Source organism: Arvicanthis niloticus, chromosome X, assembly GCF_011762505.2.
Source record: "Arvicanthis niloticus isolate mArvNil1 chromosome X, mArvNil1.pat.X, whole genome shotgun sequence".
Lineage (NCBI taxonomy): Eukaryota > Metazoa > Chordata > Mammalia > Rodentia > Muridae > Arvicanthis > Arvicanthis niloticus.
In genome coordinates this window covers 7,399,496-7,412,308 of record NC_047679.1, presented here as the reverse complement: position 1 = coordinate 7,412,308, position 12,813 = coordinate 7,399,496, and the positions used below count along the sequence as shown (strand labels likewise).

At 42.1% G+C, this 12,813-nt stretch overlaps 1 long non-coding RNA gene across 2 annotated transcripts in view; it reads left to right on the top strand.

Annotated features, from left to right (window-relative positions):
• The first annotated feature begins 57 nt into the window (after window positions 1-57).
• LOC117695318 (uncharacterized) overlaps window positions 58-12,813 on the top strand; it is a 114,630-nt gene continuing 101,874 nt past the window's right edge. Inside the window, exons 1-3 of one of the 2 annotated variants that reach the window (XR_013105968.1) lie at window positions 102-877; window positions 8,066-8,172; window positions 10,173-11,195. This is a non-coding gene — a long non-coding RNA (uncharacterized LOC117695318). Of the gene's footprint in view, window positions 878-8,065; window positions 8,173-10,172; window positions 11,196-12,813 lie in introns of those variants that run through there. The other variant, XR_013105969.1, reaches the window with a different exon arrangement.

The following is a 12,813-nucleotide window of genomic DNA, read 5'->3' as shown; positions in this document are numbered from 1 at the left end:
CCAAGCGGCGCGTGGGCGGGAAAGCGGAAAGTAGGGGCGGGCGCGCGGCGCCGGAAGCCGCGCCGCCAGTCCAGCTGCCGCGTCACAGTAACGTCAACAGTCCCTAAGCGCTCCTTTTCCCCGCCTAGGTGACCACAGCGGGACGGTGAACGGAGGAGGGTTGGCGGAGAAAGCACCCATCTCCCCTCTTGGGGCCTCAAAAGGAGGCCTGTGATGACCGCGCGCTGTGACCGTCCAACGGGCGCTCTCCCCATAGGCGACCCGGGCGCGACGCGTGGGAGAAACCATTACAGTCTTTTTCTTTCTTAATTTCTTTCTTTTCTATTCTTTTTTTTTTTTTTTTTTTGTCAATTATGGGACAGGAGCAACGGCTCAATAACGTCATTTGAGTGCGATCTTCTGTGTGCAGCGCCTAGGCTGTCACCCAAAGCCCATCATTGAAACACATGTAGTTCTTAAATCCTTTGCTGGTACTCTTGGCTTTTGTCCCTGCCCTTGCAGTAGCCGCCCTGTCCTGTCTGCGTTTTCATCTTTCCCTACTGCCTCTTTCTCAAAAAAAAAAAAAAAAAAAAAACAACCACGTTTTGTCTGTTTTCTAATCTTGGCTTCCGTTTGAAATCAACTGCAAGCCTTTAAAAATGTCTGAGTTCCATCCACCTCCATAGATTCGGAAGCAATTGGTCTTTCGTGATGTCTGGGCTTCGAGATTTTTTTTGTGTGCGTTTGTTTTTGTTTTTTCTTTAATAACCTAGCGATTCTCACGCACAATTCACGGAGAAATTCACTGTTAAAAGCGTCTATTTTTGTGACCCTGCCTAAACATCGTTTTGCTGCTTCATCTCTCGCAGGTGTAACAGATGCTCAAGCTGATCCTAAGGTTAGACAATTCTCTTTGTTCTCCACTTGTACAGTTGCAGTGCTCTTGATTCTTGGTCTCACTGTACTGTCTGGGCTGGCTTTTTTGGCTCTTGAGCTCAAAGTAGTTGGGATCACAAGTTCCTGCACTACCTCATCCATTTTTCAGATTCATAAATCATGTATTTATGGGGTACAGTGTTAAATTGCATATGTTTATGAGATACAGTGCATGAATACACTCCCAAATGAACAAATCAGACTCGTTAACTTTGATCACCTCTTATACTGTATTCTTTGTGGTGACAGCTAATATATACCACCACCTCCTGCTGTACCACTGCCTTTTGGCAGAACTAAGGATTGATTGAACCCAACGAAATCCTTGCCTATAGTAGGCAAACACTCTGCCATTATATCCCCAGCTATTTCTTGTTGACTTGGGTCCTCCTTAAATGATATAGGCTTACCTGGGACTTGCTAGGTAAATTAGACTGATAACTTGTGATCCCCTGCTTCATTCAGTCTCCCAAGTAGCTGGGGTTACAGGTGTGCACACCATATCCCACTAAAATCCAGTCTTATCTATAAGAGCTGTTACTCTGTATTGGAGATATTAACTAACATCACCATATAACACATTGCTGCCTAACTGAAACATTGTATCTTTTGAGTAACATTTCCCTTTTCTTTGCCCTCAGCCTCTGATAAAAATTATTTACTGTTGCTTTAATGAATTGGACTTGTTAAGATTACACTTAAAGTGTGAAGAGATTCTGGCTTTGTGTGCCTGCCTTATTTGACTATATATAATGTCCTCTTGATCCATCCATGTTGTTGCAGGTGACATTTCATTGTGTGTGACATACAGTACACATGTCTAAAGTCTCACAGTATAACTCAGACTGACCTTAAGCTAAATTCCTCCTGCCTCACTCCTGAATGCTAGAAGACAGACACATTTTTTGTGGGTATGCTGGCAGTTAACCACAGGACCTCGATAGTGCTATGCCTATCGCTCTCCACCATTCAGCTACATCTTTTCTATCCATTTGCTTTCTCTTCATTGATAAACACGGGTTATTTTTGTATCTTGGCTGTTATGGGTGATGCTGTATTTGTCCAATATACTGTTGTAGTCTAATCACTTTGGAATTAAGAGGCAGGAAGACCAGGAGTGAAAGACTCAATGCCCTAATGAGTTCAAGACCAGTGTGGATTATATGAGACCCTGTCTCAAAAATAAAAAGTATTAGCTGGGCAGTGGTGGCACACACCTTTAATCCCAGCGCTCAGGAGGCAGAGGCAGGTGGATCTCTTGAATTCAAGGCCAGCCTGGTCTACAGAGTGAGTTCCCAACAGCTAAAGCTACCCAGAGAACCATGTCTCAAAATGAAAAAAAAAAAAAAAGATAGTAGTGCAGATATTTCTGTGGCATAGTAATTTCATTTCCTTTTAATGTATACCCAGAAAATTTAATTACTGGCTCATTTAGTAATCTCTTTATAATTTTAGGTCCTTCATGCTGTTTTCTAAAATGGCTGTAGGAGTTTTGAATTCTTACCAACAGTATACAAGGGTTATTTTTGCTCACCATCTTCATCATTTGTATCCTTTTTCTTCATGGCCATTCTAGAAGATTGCATTAGTCAGGGTTCTCTACAGTCACAGGACTTATGGAATGTCTCTATATATTAAGGGAATTTATTGTAGTGATTTATAGTCTGCAGTAAAACTAACCCAACAATGGGCAGCTGTGAATGGGAAGTTTAGGAATCTAGTAGTTGCTCAGTCCCATGAGGCTAGGTGTTTCAGCTGGCCTTGTGTAGAAGCTGGAATCCTGAAGAAGTAGGTTCCAAGAGATGTGCTGACCAGCAGGCAGAGAGAGAGAGCTTTCCTCCATTGTCCTTATGTAAGCCTCTAGCAAAAGGTGTGGCCCAGATTTAAGGTGTGTACCACCACGCCTGATTTTGGAGCTTGCTCTGTCCTACACTGGCCTTGAACTCAGAGATCTGCTTGCCTCATTTTCCTAGGATTAAAGGCTTATACTACTTGTCTTAGCCTAAACTTTTCATGGCCACTATGCCTCAAATTCTGGATCAAAAGCATGTGTTGTTCCATGTCAAGATGTGGGTCAGAAGCCTCGATCTTCCAGCCTTAACATCTGGATCACAGGCTGGGCAGTGGTGGCGCACGCCTTTAATCCCAGCACTTGGAAGGTAGAGGCAGGCGGATTTCTGAGTTTGAGGCCAGCCTGGTCCAGAGTGAGTTCCAGGACAGCCAGGGCTACACAGAGAAACCCTGTCTCAAAAACAACAACAACAACAAAAAACAAACAAACAAACAAAAAAGATCTAGATCACAGATGTGACTTCCATTTCTGGATTGCAGTTCATTCCAGATATAGTCAAGTTAACAATCGAGATTACCCCCATCACACTGATAAAAGGTCATATCTTGACTGTTTAATTTTCATGAGGAACAGACAATATATTCATGTCAGCTAGAATCAGACCATTTCTTTTTCATTTTGACTTGTCTTATTGAAAGTGTTTTCTCTCTTTTGAAAACAATATTGACTTCAGCTAAGACATGCTAGGTGTTACAAAAGATCCATGTGTAAGATGGAGTATTCTCAAATACTTTATAGTTCTCTATGATGTTTATAGGATTTCAATTGTGTTTTCTTGTATAAACAGTCACAAACCTTGCCTTTTTGTATTTTATTAAGTAGTAAGGTTCTACCTAGGGAGAGTGTCACCAATTTTGGGGTAAAAGGAAACTACCTATTAAGGTGGGACTTGAAGCTAAGCAGAGCTAGCTCTGTGAGCTCAGGGCCAGTCTGGTCCACATAGGGATGTCTAGGCTCGTTAGGGATACACAGTGAGGTCTTATCTCCAAAAATCTAGGCTTAAAACATTGATTTTTCTAGCTATACTACAGTTAAATATTCTATAAATGGATAGTTGCTAATGAGCAAATATAAAAGAAGAAAAAGAGGCACTTTTGAAAGAAAGGAAGGCCCCATTTAGAATCTAACTATTAGCCAGGTATAGTGGTACAGGTATTTAATCCCAGTATTCAGGAGGCAGAGGCAGGCAGAGCTCTGAGTTAGAAGCCAACCTGGTCTACAGAGTTCCAGGATAGCCAGGGCTACATAAAGAAACCCTGTCTCAAAAAAAAAAAAAAAAAAAAAAAAAAAAAAAAAAAAAAAAAAAAGACATACTCAAGACAGCATCTAATTATTCTTCCTTAGGAGATGAATTTTTCCCTTGCCTTGTTGTTTCCTTTGTTATTGAGTAGCCCACTGAATTGAAACATTCAGTTCTGGAGAGATGTAAGTTTCCTCAGACTCAGAAAGCTACTGATATACAGGAAACTAGTGAAATTTACAAGACTCCAGATGCTCTGAAAGATTACAGGGCCTCTCTCCAAGAAGGGTCCAAACAAATCTCAGCACAGTAAACAGCAGAGCTATCATCAGCATCTAGCTGATGGCCAAGTTCCAGTGCCCTCAAGTCTTCTGACTGGGCCAAGTCTCCTAAAACCACTATGCAAAATTATTTAACCCACAGCTGAGAGACCCAGGGCCAGGGGTGCCTTACATTGTTTTCTTTGTTGTGGTGGTTTTAGTTTCACTTTTGGTTTGAGTTTTGTTTTGTTTGTTTGATTGTTTGTTTTTAGTTGGATATTTTCTTTATTTATATTTCAAATGTTGTCCCCTTTCCCAATCCCCTCCAGCCCTCTATTCCATCCCCCCTCCTCTGCTGCTATGAGGGTGTTGTCCTGCCCACCCACCCACTCCCTGCCTCCCTGCCCTTGAATTCTCCTACACTGGGCCTTCTCAGGACCAAGGGCCTTTTCTCCCATCCGATGCCCCACAAAGCCATTCTCTACTACATATGCAGCTGGAGCCATGGGTCCCTCCATATGTAATGTGTACTCCTTGGTTGGTGGTTTAGTCCCTGGGAGCTGGGGGTGGGGGGTGGTTGATCGACACTGTTGTTCTTCCTATGAGGTTGCAAACCCCTTCAGCTCCTTCAGTCTTTTCTCTAACTCTTCCAGTGGGGATTTCATTGGGGACCCCGTGCTCAGTCCAATGGTTGGATTCGAGTATCTGCCTCTGTATATGTCAGGCTCTGGCAGAGCCTCTTAGGAGACACCTATATCAGGCTCTTGTCAGCAAGCACTTCTTGGCATCCACAATAGTGTCTGGGTTTGGTGACTGTATATGGGATGGATTCCCAGGCAGGGCAGTCTCTGGATGGTCTTTCCTTCCGTCTTTGCTCCACACTTTGTCTTTTGAGATAGTTTTTTTTCTGTAGCTCAGGCTGCAGCTCACTTTATGCAGCTCACTTTTATGCCTGCTTTTGTCATAGTCCCATGGAGATTATCCCAGCTGAAAGGCTGTGCTCTCCTGCCTTCACAGCAACACAAAGTAGTTTGGATCCAGCCATGCCACTGTGAACTTTCTGCTTTCATAGGAGAGGATGAGGAGAGGGTCCCATTGCTAATGTCAAGTGCTACCAGACACAGGTAAACAAGGTGTTTTGTGAAACTACAGTTGCTGGATCTAGGAGACAAAGAAAACATTAAATGCTGGACATTCATACCCCAACTCCTTACACCTGCTAGGAACTAAAATATGCCTTTCTTAGGTACCTGGGTTATTACTGTCTCCAAGGCCACGTAGCCTTTATCTTACGCCAGTTGTAGTGGTTTGAAAGATATGCCCCCCATAGACTCATGTGTTTCAATACTTGGCCATAGGAAGTGGTACTGTTTGAGGAAGTGTGATGCTGTGAGCAATGGGCTTTGAGGTCTCCTGTGCTCAAGTGTGACACACAGTCCCCTTTTGCTGCCTATGGATCAAGATGTAGAAAACTTGGCTCGTTCTCCAGCCCCACGTCTGCCTGCACACTGCCATGCTTCCCACCATGATGGTAATGGACTAAGCCTCTGAACTGTAAGCCAGCCCCAATTAAATGTTTGCCTTTATAAGAGTTGCAATGGTCATGGTGTCTCTTCACATCAATAAAATCCTAACTAAGACAGTAGCAACCATTGTCTTCCTTTACCCAGCATCCTGCACCTCCACTCAGATGGCCCTGAACTCATAATGATCCCCCTGCTTCAGGCTCCAGGGATTACACAGAGACTAGGCCAGCCTAGTCTACAGATAGTGTTCCAGAACAGCCACAGAGAAACTCTGTCTCAGAAAAACCACAATAAACAAACAAACAAACAGGAAGGCATACTAGATTAGTTAAATATAAATACTAGTTTGTTTTGCTTCAGCCTTTTCATCTTTGAATTCAAAACTATTGTAAGGATTCTTTATGCCTGGAGGTTTAGTGGGGAGGGGCTAGGAGGAAACTATGGGAGACTAACCAATCAAAGAAGTTTAGTCTTCCTAGGTCACTTGCATATAAATTAAATAACTTGAATACGTGTCAGAGATTGTGGACCTTCAGGTGAAAGGAAATGTGTTCCTATTAGTACATACAATGCTACAGTAGTTGTCTACAAAGTTGTTTCCTTTCAGCTTTCAGTAACCTTGTCAATGAAAAGCAATGCTAGAATAAGATCGAAATCAAGAAGGGCTGGAGGCAAGAGAGATGACTCAGTAGTTAAGAGGGCTTGCTGTTTTCCTAAAGGTTAAGAGTTCAGTTCCCAGCATGAACCCATGAAGTGGCTCACAGCTGCCTGTAACTTCAGCTCTAGGGCATCCAATGCACTCTTTTGGTCTCCACAGGACATACACGTGTGCGGCATGTGAATGGCACGTGCGGGCGGGGGAGGGGGACAGCAATGAAGGTAAGTAAAATTTTTAAAAAGGAAAAAAAAGCCTGGAAGCTTGCCAGTGTCCCCACTGTTGTGACATGTTCCTACTCCCCATTACCTTTTCTGTCCTTGTAAATAAATTGTGTTTTACCCCAAGAGAGGATCACAATTGCTTCTGTTCTGCTGGTGCTGACCAGTGTTGCTCCTCTCATCCTCAAGGCCCAGAGAAATTAACTAGCTGCTTCTTGATTGTTTTCTTTGTTATTCTGTCTTATTGTTAAGACCTAAAACTCACTATGGCAACCAGGCTGCTTCCAACTTGCAGAGCTCTTCCTGTCTCAGCCTTTTGAGTGCTGGGACTGAAGGTGTGTGCCACCACACTCTGCAAATTAACAGGTTTGCAAACCCAGCACTTACGTAGGGAAAGTTGAAAGGTGTCCTTTCAACCTCTATCATGTGTGTGCCTGCCCTTCCCACCTCTATCACGAATCGGTCTAAACTGTAAAGATGGACTAGAAACTGAAATCAAAGCCTAGGGCTTCCTTTCTGATTTTTATTTAGCTACCCCCAACTATACATATAAATATGTCTATCCATTCTGTATTTGTTCTGAGCACCAGCAAAGCTAAATGAATTAATGAATGAATGAATGAATCAATCAATCAATCAATAAACAAACAAACACACAACTATTGCCGGACAAAGGTGGCACATGCCTTTAATTCCAGCACTTGGGAGGCAGAGGCAGGTGGATTTCTGAGTTCGAGGCCAACCTGGTCTACAAAGTGAGTTCCAGGACAGCCAGGGCTACACAGAGAAACACTGTCTCAAACAAAACAAAACCAAACAAACAAACAAACAACAAACCCACAACTGTAACAATAGCAAAAAAAATTGCTAATATTTTCCCACTTGAAAAATGTTGACTTTTCTTTCCAATAATGGTGATACTTCTCTATATCTACAGCTAAATATTTTTGAAGAGACTACATCTTGGTCCAGGCATGGAGCTCAGTTGGTAGAGTTTTTGCCTAACATGCACAAAACTCCATCTTCAATCCCTATCAATTGGGCCAGGTAGTGCATATCTGTAATCTCAATAGTTGGAAAATGGAGATAGGAGGATAAGAAGTTGTAGGTCGTCTTCAAGTATATGTATGTTTAAGGCTAGACTGGGCTATAAGGAGGGGACCTTGTCTCAAGAAAATAAAATAAGACCTTGTCTCAAGAGATTAAGGCATGGTGGTACATACATCCCAGAACAAGTAGCTCTCTGGAAGTTGGAGGCCACCCTGATCTAAATTCAGTTCCAGGCCAACCAGGCCTACATAGTAAGACCTTATCTCGATTTTAAAAAAAGAAAAGAAAAGAGATTACATTTTACTCAACGTTTCACTGCCTAAATCACTTTTGCTCTTATTCACAGGCCCAAGGAGACTTTTCAGCACAGCCTCTGACACAGTGGCATTGGCAACAGCTGCTCTGCTCTCTGAGGACCTGTTGGCAACCTCTGGAAGCACTTTTCCTTGTCAGGTATGGGGATGTGGGATGATAGAAGCAAATGGCATTGTGAAGATCTTATAGTGCATCCGACAGTCCTCCTACAACAGAGAATTCTTGATCAGTGGTACTGAGGACATGAAACCTCTTCACAATTGAAAACCAGACACTTAGTTCTCTGGGGGAAAAATTAGAGGACGACATCTTGCTAGGTATATTGAGAAGGTCATTGCCTGGTACTGTTACCTAGCACAAGACTAATATTCCAGGTTATTCCCCCTTAAACTGAGGTATCTCAAAGGTTATATGATGTCCATAAAGCACAGGATGACTGGGTCACAGTCTGATGTGGCCAGATTTCATCTACTCGTAACACAAAAAAATGTTTCCTTTTTGCCAGGTAAGGATTAAATTGTTGAGATCTTCAAAACTGTAGCCAGACATAATGGTACATGCCTTTAACCCCAGCACTGGGGAGGAAGAGGCAATCAGATCTTTCTAAGTTCTAAAATAGCTTGGTCTACCTAGTGAATTCTAGGCCAGCCAGGGCTGCACACTGAGACTCTGTAATACAACTACGATAATATGTATGGCCACAATTTTAATATTGTCCCTCGCGGTTTTAATTGCTTTTGGGGTCTAATAATACGTCTGACTGCAATCTGTTTGCGATTTGTCTGAAATGTAAAAAAGCAACTTAGCCCGGTGGTGGTGGTGGTGGAATGCACTTTTAATCCTAGCACTTGAGAGGCAGAGGCAGGTGGATCTCTGTGAGTTGGAGGCTAGTCTGGTCTATACAGGGAGTTCCAGAACAGCCAGAGCTACACAGAGAAACCCTGTCTCAGGCGAGAAAGAACAGCAACTATTGAGTTTGTATTCACTGTCTAGCCAACTTCCTTTAGTATAGCCATTTTGCCATAGACCAGCTTACCAAGTAGCTTCCTGGTGTACTCTATAGGGAATAAGGAAATTTCTTAGAAAACTAGGTTGCTATACCTACTACTCCCATAAGGTATCTGCCTCTGGATTCCTCAAAATAGAAAAGAGAAGACAGCCTGTTTGAGTTTAGTTTAGATACACTTGACTCCTTTTCAAAGTGCACTGCAAAGCTTACTTTGTAACAAACATGTTACATTTGTGTTGCAGTGTTCAAATGTGTTATCTTAACTCATAAATGCTACTGTTCGGTCATTGTTACATAAATTAACAGTTCCTCTCACAAAGAAAAGGAAAAGTTTGACTTCAATCCAGCTGTCTACATGGTCTTCCATTGACTGGATTTCACAAAATAATATTCTGGGGAATAAATTTCATGGCTCTTGACCAAAAGGGACTGAGAAAGTAAATCAGCTCAGAGTGAGAAAGTATAAATTTGCCCAGCCATTCATTAAGCTGGAATGATACACAGATAAAGCCAACTGATTGGTAACAGAAAATAACCTCTCTCCCAAGGGATCATTACAGCTAGAAAGGACTGTAAGAGCCAGCACCTTTGGGTTAACTACTGCTCCTAGGCTGACTGAGAAACTTCTATTTCTAAAGTACCTGTCAAAATGGTATCTTTCAGTGTAAAGCCTATGGGAGTAGTTCCGAAGAAATGGCTCTGTGATTAAGAGCTCTTGGCTGTCCTTAACAGAGGACCGAAGTTTAGTCCCCAGCACCCTGGTGAGAGGGCTCACAACTGTCTGTTACTTCAGCTCCAGGGGATACAACACCCTCCTCTGGCCTCCATGGGCACACATATGATATACAAAAACTCAGATAGTACCATGGGACGATGGGAATAATGCCTTAGGCTGCCAGATGAAGGGAAGGAAAGGATGACTATGGAATTTAGGGGAATGTTGGGAAGCCAGTGACATCTAAATGAGTCACTTTTGTGCTAGGCTCAAAGCAAGGTTGAGGACAAAGGGCTCAGATCAGGTCTGAACTGTCCAATGCAGCTGTGGATTCCCTGAGCTCTACAAGGAATATACATGAACTCTTGAGCTCCCAGCTAAAACCACCATGCCCAATCTCTTTGTTTTCTACAGTTTTTAAAGAAGATGGACTGAATCAAAGAGAAACTCCAAATTCCAAACCAAATACAGCTTAGAGAGAAGCACTATTCCAGAAGAAAATAGAAATTATAACCTGAGTTTTATAGTTGCTTTGTTGAGGGTTGGGATTTGAGATGGTTTTCACTCTGTGGTTTAGGTTGAACTGAAGTTTAATTGTCTGACCCAGGCTGACTTTGCATTTGCATTACTTTTGTTTCTGCTTCTCAAGTCCTGAGGTTACAGATATAAACCCCATAGTGGTCTTGTAAACTTGAGATTTGTTTTGCTATTTATGAAGGATAAATAAATTATTTCTCCTGAATATTGTCAGAAGATTATTAAAGGAGTGTGCCACCAAGATATACAAGTACAAGAGAATGAAACTGTACTTTGAATCCTGACATTGGGTCCAACCTTTAATTAGCCCTTAGAATCTCCACCTAACTGCAGAAAAGTTAGACAAAATTGCCTTATACTTGGCAAAGGGTACCAGTCTGTCTTACTGAATGTGTGTAAAAGCCAGTTAGCGACTCTTCATGGATGTTGCGTTCCATTAATCTGACACTGTGGGTTATGATTGAATGTCACAGCATTCCATCTTTACGATAGAACAAACAATAACTAGATCGAAGAGACTAGTCCCAGTCCTGTTTTGATGAATCATGGAAGTGAATGTTAGCCCACTTGTCCCTGGTACGCAGTTGTAACAGCTCATTTATAGACTTGCCCAGTCCTAGGCTGACCTCAGCCAAATACCAGATTGTGTCTTAGTCTGGGACACTGTGGGCTGTGACTTCAGAAAAGCAAAAATAAGTGAAGCCCAGCCTGAGGAAAACACTATTTTTTAATTAAATTTTTTGAGACATAGACTTGTAAAGTCAGACTGGCCTTGAATTTGCTATGTAGCTGATGATGATCTTTAACTGGTCCTCCTACTATTACCTCTGGAATGCTGAGATTACAGACATGCATGACCATGACCAGCTTTTTTAATTTTAAAGAATCCAGCCGGGCAGTGGTGTCGCACACCTTTAATCCCAGCACTTGGGAGGCAGAGGCAGATGGATTTCTGAGTTCTAGGCCAGCCTGGTTTACAGAGTGAGTTCCAGGACAGCCAGGGCTACACAGAGAAACGCTGTCTCGAAAAACCAAAAAAAAAAAAAAAAAAAAAAAAAAAAAAGAATCCAAATATCCCTCATTGTATCAGTTAGGAGGGATTTGTGTCCCAGATCTAGAAAGTATGGCTGCCACTGCACAGGGCTTTTCTTAGATACCAAATTGTCTGAAGCCCTTGGCTATTGGGAGTTTGCTTCAGTATCTCTACTGTATCAGAGTCCTCTGCTCCATAAGCTTATGATCACGAGATCCCTACACTTGGTATAAAAAGGAGATTGATCGTTTCATTTATAAAACAACTTTTCCAGAAGCTCTCCAACAGGTTTCCACTGGTTGTTTCCAGTCAGAAAAAAAAAAAAAATGTGGGTTAGCATACATGTACATGAGTGTGCAAGGAACTATTTGGTTAGTCTGGTCTATTCAGTAGGACATATGGCAGCAAAATAAAAGAAATTGTTACAGGGGGCCTACCAGAGATGACCACTCAGACACAGTTAATAGCTGATTGAAAGTCTGTTCCAGCCAGCTGGCACCATGCTAAGATTTTTAGGAACCCAAGTGTATCCCTGAGCATATAGACTAAAGGGCTTTTAAAGGCCATAAAAAAGAAAGCAAAAAAAAAAAAAGAAAGAAAGAAAAGAGAAGAAAAACCGCATACTGTTATCTCTCTCAGGAGCTGGAGGTTTGTACAAACAAACAATTTAACAGAAGCTAGAAGCCAAGATAATCTGTTAGCTAGAGGGGAAGGTTTACCCAAACAGGTGTTTTAACAAAAGCTATGTATGATAAGCTGTTAGCTGTAGGAGGAGGTTTTCACAAGCAGGCAGTTTAACAGGAGCTAAGGTAACTGCAGCATCTTGAGTTTTGGTTTCTAGAATAGGGTTGGATAATTTATGGTTTAATTCTACACCATAAAGATCAAATTCTAGTTAAACCTGAAATGGCCCTAGCAAGAATACAAGATGGAGGGACTGTCATGCCCTGTCATAAAAATCAAACCCATTCTGTTGGGACTTCAAGATCCTGATTCCATTTACTTTTCCAAACTATAAATCACACAGGCCATTGCAACTTTGTTTACTAATACATCCTTTAGTACTCTCTGTGCTTGGACCAAATTTAAACCCCCATTTTTCTTGCATTTGTTCATGCTGCTAGCTCCGCTGTACTAGACACCCACCATCCTGCTGCCTTTTCTTTAATTTAGTGCATGCATACATACATACATACATACATACATACATACATACATACATACCATGGTATGCATGTGATGCCAGAGGACAGATTTGGGGAGTCATTTCTCTCCTTCTATCGTGTGTTTTGGGGGGGGGTCATACCAGGTCATCCAGCACCTTTATCTGCTAAGCCATCTTAGCAGCCCATAGCAAACATTTTGTTGTTCATTGCTCAAACATTATCTCTTCAAGGAGGTTTTCTCTAGTCTCCACAAATGGATTTGATCTGTGACCTCCAAGGCTTATTCTAAAGTGGCAGCAGCTTCAAGCCTTTGCATAGG